Source organism: Vigna radiata, unplaced genomic scaffold, assembly GCF_000741045.1.
Source record: "Vigna radiata var. radiata cultivar VC1973A unplaced genomic scaffold, Vradiata_ver6 scaffold_477, whole genome shotgun sequence".
Lineage (NCBI taxonomy): Eukaryota > Viridiplantae > Streptophyta > Magnoliopsida > Fabales > Fabaceae > Vigna > Vigna radiata.
Genome location: NW_014543791.1, coordinates 13,569 through 22,781, shown reverse-complemented (window position 1 = coordinate 22,781; position 9,213 = coordinate 13,569). Strand labels below are relative to the sequence as shown.

At 41.9% G+C, this 9,213-nt stretch overlaps 1 pseudogene; it reads right to left on the bottom strand.

Annotated features, from left to right (window-relative positions):
• Window positions 1-6,890: 6,890 nt before the first annotated feature.
• The window catches only part of LOC106754781, an 11,974-nt pseudogene continuing 9,651 nt past the window's right edge, over window positions 6,891-9,213 (bottom strand).

Genomic DNA, 9,213 nt, shown 5'->3' with positions numbered 1-9,213 from the left:
TTCCTAACACATTTTGTCTCTGAGGTTGACAACGAATTATTTCTGTCATTTCTACACGTCAATATGCTTTAATTTCTATTTTTTTTGTCTTTGCCCCTTCTCATGTTCTTTTTTTCTTTTGGTTAAATGGGGCATATGGACCAATTTGTTCACATCCTTGTTGTAAGTTGGCAGTGGTAACTCATTGCCAACTTAACTAATTGACAATAAAATTATTTATAGCTAAATAACTCATTGCAAAGATATTATAGATAAGTTTATTAAAGGGAAATAATGAGATGTGTGCTTAAATCCATATATCTGAAGTACAGTCACCACCAGGATATCTCATCTTATGGGCAAGGGAAGGACCATGAGGCTCAGTTCCAAAGTCGACGAAGAAGTTGGGGTTGATTTTCAGGCCACCTTTCTCAGTATCAACATCAATCTGTATTATGTCGGAGCCCTACTGGACAAGATCTGGATAAAATTGTTTGTCCCATGTACTAAATAGTGAGTTTGTTGCATACAGCCGCTTCCCATCTAAACTCAATTGAATCATCTGAGGGCCCGCTCTCAACTTTTTCCCTATGGACAGATAACAAGCTACCTTTGAATTTCGAATAATAAGTCCATGCTTCATATTTTATTATATTTGTGCTCTCTTGCTTAGCAATAACAAGACAAATAAGTTTTAAGCATATCTAGAACAGTTTCGTTTTTTAAAGTCATTGAATGCTAAATATTATTATTAAAAGCAATATTTCACTCCTCTCTTATCCATTTTTACTTCACTCTACTCAGAAAAACTTTGAATGTTATTTTGACGAATTTGTTTGTTTTTGTCAAACAGACAGTTAACTCCTAACATGTATTATGTGATAAGTTACAACAGGACAAGATTGCAATTACCTGAATCTCTAGAACCTCGGCTTGCCAAGTTTCTCCATCATCTGTTACAGCTACAATAGCCCTTCCTTTCTGGATAAGTCCACCAACCCACACTTGTCCAGTCAGTTTAGGATTTTTAACGTCCTCAATGTTATATTGCCTTATATCCCCGTGAAGCCAGTTTACAAAGTACAGAAACCGGTCATCAAGAGAAATCAGAAAATCAGTTATAAGCCCAGGCATTTCAGGAAAATTCCAGTTTTATACGAATGTAATTACATTTTATTCATCCATCAATTTATCAGTGTGATACTACATCTAGTTACGGTATTAGATGTATACCTGTGGATGCCTGGTTATTCTTATGATCCAGTTTCCCATAGATGTAGTTTAGGCTTATCAACAGTTGTTATCTCTAAAAGATTGAAAGTTGAAGGGTATAGGAAAAAGAAAGAAATGAAATTTGAAATCCACAGAAGTTGATGAAGCCAGGAGCATCTTGGACCTGCCAGAGTTGAAGTTCATCATACATGTGGTTAATAAAATACACCTGTATCATGATAGAAAACAAACAAAGTAATTTAGTTTGGATCAACTTCAAGTTTCTCTTGTTACAAAAATATGCTATAAATCTAAATTAAATTAAAAGAGATCGAAATAAGTTATTTGGGCGTACAAAGCAATAACTCACAATAGTACTGACAGCCAAGCGCAGTGATATCCCTGCAAAGAGTACACGGAAAAGTCTTTCTCCAATAAGTTTCTCGCCGTGTTCCTGAAGCTAGCCAAGCCACTGTGGACACCAACAAATATGAAAAGAGTTAGTAACCTGATAGGGGATTAAAGGTATATGTAAGAAAGAATAAAAAAGGAGAGAAGTAAAGAAGTCAATTAGGAGTTTGTTAGAAGTATACGAGAGTATAAATAAAGAGTTTGTTGAGAAGGGCGGGATTATGGATTGTTTGGTATTGTTTACTAGATCTCAGTCAAGTGGGGGGAATGTAAGGCTTCCTTGATAGTTTGTGGGAACATTGTTTTCTTTCATTCACTAAATACAATCAAAGGTTATTCATTGTGTGAGTTTGTCTGGTGTGTGTTTTTACTCATTTTTTTGACTTCTTGATTAAAGAAGTCCATAAACTTGGTCCGACCTGCCGGATCTAAATCGAAGGAGAGACAAGATGGAGAATAGGATGAGTGCACTGGAGGGAAGATTTGATTCCATGGAAGCGATGTTGATGGAGATGCGAGCAGAGATGAGGGGAAGGGCTTGAAATGGGAATCGCGACCGTGGGAGACGAATTGTTAATCGCAATCGGAAGAAAAGAGGGAACCAGGGGAGGAGTTCGGAGGGTAGTCATTCGGTTAATGGAAGTCGGGAGACTGAGGAGGATGAATCGGAGGAAGAACGTGATGACGTTCAAAAGAGTTGGATGAAGAGAGTAGAATTGCCCACTTTCGAAGGAACCGATCCGACGGGATGGATCGCAAGAAGAAATTCTTCGAAATACAGAGCGTGACTGAAAAAGAGCAGATGAAGCTGGTGTGCATCTGTATGGAAGGGGAAGCGAACCATTGGTTTCGCTTTTGGCGGAAGAAGGTGAAGAAACCTACCTGGGCGACATTGACGGAGGCGATGGTTAGGAGATTCAGAGGTAGACGCCGGGGAACAATTTTCGAAAAATTAGCGGCGGTGCGACAACGGGATTCGATGGAGGAATATGTGAGGGAATTTGAAATCCTGGTGGCTCAGGCTACGGGAGTGACGGAAGAACAGCTGCTTGGGTATTTTTTTGAGGGACTCCAAGAAGAATTGCAGGATCTAGTGCGTCCTTACGATCCTCGCGATCTGTTAACTGCGATGGAAAGGGCGCGGGATGTGAAGCAATCGGGGTTGGCGGCGAGGGTGACCAGAGGAGGTGTGGTGAGTAAAGGAGGACCAACATGGGGGAAGTAGCATGGGCACAGTAGCTAGAACGGAGATCTATCGAGGGTCATCAGAGGGGCGCGCGAACAATAGCAGAGGTCTGGGTCAGAAGAAAGAAGTGGCGACCAAAACCGTCGGTTCTAAAGTTGAAAGCACGTTAGGCGGCGGCGGACCGAATCGCGGATTGCGAGTGCTGCCATATCTGGAATACATTAAGAGGAGAGAGGAGGGTCGTTGTTTTCATTGTGGAGGACCTTACAGCCCTGGGCATCGTTGCACAGAGAGGAGTTTCAAGGTGATGATCTTGGGGGCCGACGACGACGAGGCGGAAGCGGTGGAGGCAGAAGAGGAAGCAGAACAACGATGCATGGAGTTGTCAGTGTATTCCGCTGGGGGAATCCCGTAATCGAATAGGATGAGGATGTTAGGGTGGATTCGAGACCGGAGAGTAGTCGTCCTCATTGACAGCGAAGCAAGTCATAATTTCATCTCGACACTGTTGGCGGAGGAGATGGGTTTAGAGAAGGAGGAGACGACGCCTTATAGCGTTTGCTTGGGGGACGACCAGAGAAAGGAAACGTAAGGCCGTTGCATGGCAGTTTCTTTGATACTGGACAAAGTTGAGATTAAAGAGAACTTTTATCTCTTCGAACTGGGGGGCGTCGATGTCGTGCTCGGAGTGGAGTGGCTGGCTATGTTTGGGGAAATTAGAATGGATTGGAAGCATATGACAATGAAGTATGGGACGACAACAAGAGAGGTAGTGATAAGGGGTGATAACCGATCTTTGAAGAAGGTCGTCAATCCCGAGGTGTTGTAGAAGGAGGCATGGATTGAAACTCTAGTGGTGGTGTGGGGTCTATATCAGTCTGAAACAGTAGGGGAAAAGAAAGGAGCAGAGGATTTAACCCCCATGCAGGAAGCAAATTTGGAGAAGATTTTGGGGAAGTATGAGAGGGTCTTTGAGATGCCACAGGGGCTTCCTCCTGTCAGAGAAGTGGACCACCACATAACTCTTAAGGAAGGTACTGAGCCAGTGAACGTTAGACCATACAGGTATCCTCACTTAATCAAAGCTGAAATAGAACAACAGGTTCAGGAAATGTTGGGCCTGGGTATTATTCGGCCCAGTAACAACCCATTTTCTAGTCCAGTAATTTTGGTTAAAAAAAAGATGGGAGTTGGCGTTTTTGTGTAGATTACAGAGCTTTAAACAGAGTGACTATCCCCAATAAATATCCAATTCCTATGATTGAAGAGCTTCTAGATGAATTATACGATGCTGCTTATTTTTCTAAAGTGGATCTCAAATCTGGATACCACCAGATAAGGATGAAGGAGGCAGATATACCCAAAACAGCCTTTAGGACTCATTTAGGACATTATGAGTTTTTAGTAATGCCCTTTGGCCTCACAAATGCTCCAGCCACCTTTCAAGACATGATGAATTCATTGTTGAGACCGTTCTTAAGGAAGAGTGTGCTGGTATTTTTTGATGACATTTTGGTGTACACTAAGTCATGGGGGGATCATGAGGAACATCTTAAACATGTGCTGAAAGTGCTAGAACAACACTAGTTGTTTGCCAACAAAAAAAAATGTGAGTTTGGCAAGAGACATATTCGATATTTGGGGCACATGATATCCGAACAGGGGGTGGAAATGGATGGAGAAAAAATTTCTGCAGTGACTGAATGGCCAACACCCTACTGTATTAAAGAGTTAAGGGGGTTCTTGGGGCTCACTGGATACTACAGGAGATTTGTCAGGAATTATGGGAAGATTGCCTGACCCCTTACGGATCTTTTGAAGAAGGGGAAGTTTGAGTGGATAAATGCAGGAGAGGAAGCCATGCAAGCTCTCAAAAAGGCAGTGACCACTGCTCCTGTTCTAGCTCTGCCAGACTTTTCNCAGCCTTTCCAAGTTGAATGTGATGCTTCGGGGAAGGGGATAGGCGTCGTGTTATCACAGAATAGGAGGCCTATTGCTTACTACAGCAAGGCATTGTCAGAGTTGGGGAAGTCAGTGTATGAGAAGGAATTGATGGCGCTGGTATTAGCTATTCAACAGTGGCATCCCTACTTGCTGGGAAAGAAATTTAGCGTNTATACAGAGCAAAACAGTTTGAAGTATTTACTTGAGCAACGCATAACGACTTAGAACCAGCCAAATTGGCTGGCGAAACTCATGGGTTATGAGTTTGATATACATTACAGGACGGGGGCATCCAACAAAGTTGCGGATGGGCTATCCAGAAAGGTTTTGGCCAAGCCTTTCACTAGATGGTCATGAAAAAAAGGGTGACCGACTACGTAATCTCCTGTCTTATCTCCCAGCAACATAAATATACGGCGTCATCTCCGTAGGGATTGTTGTAGCCATTGCCTATTCTCAAGGCCATCTGGGAAGAGATAAGCATGGACTTTGTGGTCAAATTACAGAAATCTCAAGGCTTTGAATCAATAATGGTGGTAGTGGACAGGCTGAGCAAGTATGGGCATTTCATACCCATCAAACATCCTCATACAGCCAAGATAATTGCAGAGATTTTTGTAAAGGAGATACTATGTTTGCATGGAATTCCTATATCGATTGTTAGTGACCGGGATCCCACATTTGTTAGTATATTCTGGACAGAATTGTTCAAAATACAGGGTACCCAATTACAAACGAGTACCGCCTACCACCCAGAAACAGATGGGCAGACAGAGGTTTTGAATAGAGTGTTGGAGACCTACTTGAGGTGTTTATGTTCGGAACAGCCCAAGGCTTGGAGCAATGTGTTGCCATGGGCTGAATACTGGTATAACACCAATTATCAAGGGGCTTCGAAGTGTACCCCGTTTGAAGTGGTTTATGGAAGAAAGCCCCTAGTAGTAACCAAGTTCATACCTGGAGAAACAGTGGTGAAAGTTGTGGCACAAGATTTACAAACGAGGGATGAAGCCATTTCACAACTACAATATCATTTGACCCGAGCCCAAGAGCGGATGGTTCAGTATGCAAATAGGAAGAGAAGGGAGTCTAGCATAAAAGAAAGGGCTTGGGTTTTTTTTGAAAATACGACCTCATAGGCAAGTATCTATGTCGGTCAAGTTGCACCCCAAATTATCTGCCAGATATTATGGCCCTTTTCTGGTGGAAAAACAAGTGGGTCCAATGGCTTTCAAACTGTAGTTTCCAGCCACTGCAAAGATCCACCCGGTGTTTCATGTATCATAAATAAAGTTGGCTGTGGGGGACCATAAGGTGGAAGGGGAGCTACCCGTAGGACTGCGGGCGGACGGTCCACTATACAAACCCTTAAAAGTACCACAAAGAAGAGGAAGAAATCAACAAGGGGAGGAGACCACTCAGATATTGGTTCAGTGGCAAGATGAAGGGATAGAGGGCGCAACTTGGGAAGATGAAACGTTTATCAGACAACAATTTCTGGATTTCAACCTTGAGGACAAGGTTGTTGAAGAGAAGGGGGGTATTGATAGGGGATTAAAAGTATATGTAAGAAAGAATAAAAAAGGTGGGAAGTAAAGAAGTTAGTTAGGAGTTTGTTAGAAGTATATGAGAGTTTAAATAAAGAGTTTGTTGAGAAGGTCGGGATTATGGATTGTTTGGTATTGTTTACTGGATCTCAGTCCAGTGGGGGGAAGGTGAGGCTTCCTTGATTGTTGTGGGAACATTGTTTTCTTTCATTCACTAAATGCAATCAAAGGTTATTCATTGTGTGAGTTTGTCTAGTGTGTTTTTACTCATATTCTTGACTTCTTGGTTAAAGAAGTCCATCATAACCAAACCAAGCATTATTGCAGCCTTCAAATGTGTTAACAGATACTATTACATCTTTGAAGTGCGTTGATTGAATGATACATACAACTAGACAACCCGTACAACTAAAAGAAAAACAAAGACCTGCTTATGAATTGTGTTAAGAGGGTGTGTGGCTACAAAATCGGCACCTTCATAATGATCTCAAGCCATTACGTAAAAAATTGGACTTAACTTTTACGTTATACATTGGGGATGAACGCTGAAAATGATAACAAAATAAAATATGACAACCAAAAGGAATTTAAAAGATGCTCAAGGGACCTCTTTATGAGATGGACAATTCAAACATTGAGGAAGTGCCTTCGTTAGCTTGCCATCTTTGCAGAGCTTGAGAAAGGCTCACCATATGAATGTTAATATCATAGTTTTCTTCTTGGTGGCTGGTAGGCTTCCATTGCTCTACTAGAGGAACCAAGACATTGACTACATGATCCAAGCAGGAGAGAGTGCAAAACCGCTTGACGCTGCATCACTTGACAGAGTAATTCCACCGCCGCCACCACCTTTAATATAAGGATTTTCTTTTATGCTCAAAATACCTTGGTTGAGAACTTTGAAACATAACCAGATAGATTGTTATTAGACATGTCTAAAATCTCAAGCTGAGCCAAATTTGTTAAACCTTCTGGTATTGATCCCTCCAAATAATTGTCACTGAGATAAAGGTTTTTCAAATGAGTTAAGTTGGCAAATGTAGGTGAAATAGTTCCTTTCAAATTCATACGGGCGAAATTCATAGTAATAATCTTTTCCTCGGAACATATAATGAATTTCCAATAGTGACAAGGATTATTACCGAACCAGGTACTTGTCAACTGATAGGGATAACCTAAATGCTTAGCAATATCAATCAAAACAGTGATGCGAGGATCACAGGGTCCAGGGATAAGGTTACAAAAAGCATTATCTTTAAAGTCGACCTTCACACTCATTCTAAAAAAAGGATATGGACCCTGAAGAAAATTATGATTTAAAGAGACTTTCCTCAAACTTGAAAGGGACTTGAGGGAAGATGGAAGCACACCGGTTAACAAGTTCTCATTTAGGTTTAAATCAAACAATGAGGTGAAATTTGATAAATTTGGATTGAAACCTGTGAAAAAGTTCCCCTGTAACTATACCCGAGACAGATGGGTCATGGAAGCAAGCACCTCAATGTTACCCAATAAGCCCCCGGACTCGTGTTTGGGAATATTGGGCCAATATGTCCTAATATCATATGCATTGAACTCATGCCTCTGATTATTGAGCCACAGAATCTGGATCTTAGATCCCGCGAAGCTCTTTGGTAAACTCCCAGTGAGGTTGTTATTAGAGAGCCAAAGCTCTTGCAAACTCACAAGGGAGTCAAAGACATCAGGCAATGTACCAATGAGATTTGTACTTCTAAGGTCGAGTTTAACCAGTTTGGATGACTGAGCCAAGTCGGCTGGAATCGCCCATGGAGCGAGGTTGAAGCTGTATGCCATGCTGAGGCTCTTTAAGTTAGTGAGACCCTGGAAGCAACTGTCGGGAATTGAAGTTGTTGCTTCCGAGGGACACAGTTTCCAGCATGGNGAGGTTGGCAANGGAAGGNAATGCGCCGGAGAACTCATTGCCCTCGAGAGAGAGCGAGGTGAGTTGAGATCCGGAGGTAGTGTTCCGGTGAGTGACATGAAAGCTAGGTTGATGGAAAAGACGCGATTGGTGGTGCACCCCACACCCTTCCATTCACAAAACCTAGTCCCCGACCACCCCGACGGCGTGGGACTCAAGGCTTTAACAAGCTTGGACATAAATGCGTCATCGTCGACAATGGCGGTGGAAGAGAGAGTGAAAAAGAAAACAAACAGTTGGTAGAGAGAATATAGGGTTGAGGTGGCCATTCGGATTTAGGAGAAGGGAAACAAGTAATTATACCGAGAGCGAGGTGGGAGAGCGAAGAAGAGAATACGCAATGCGTGAATAGAATGCCCGAAGTGAATGGAAGAAACATTATATAATTCTCTGTATTCGTTGCCCTGGAGAGAGAGCGATGTTGATTGATGTGACGCGGTCAGTGGTGCACCTCACTTCATTCCACTAAGAGAAGCCAGTTCCTGACCAGCCCGACGGCATTGGACTCGATGCTTTTATTGGAATTATTTTATTCTTTGTTCATATCTGTGCATTTATGTTCATATATTTTTATACTTATATTCCTTTTTTTTATATTGCTCTGAACAATTATATATATCAGTTGTACTCTCTCCTTATCATTCAATAAGAAATACAATATTTCATTCTTTCTTCTTTTGTAACATAGTATCAGAGCCATGATTAAAGCCCATCCTAGCGAGTTCTAAGTGGACATTTCTCTTTCTATTCCACCCGTTGTTGGGCTAGTATTAGACCACCCAATTTCTACTATCATGCACGAGATGTCTATACCTCGGCGTGAAGGAGGTGTGTTGGAAGTCCCATATCGACTAGAGATAAGGCCAAATTATAATATATAAGTGAGGTGCAAACTTCACCTTACAAGCCGATTTTGTGGGGTGAGTTAGGCTTACAACCCACTTTATAATATGGTATCAGAGCAATATAAAAAAAAGGAATATAAGTATAAA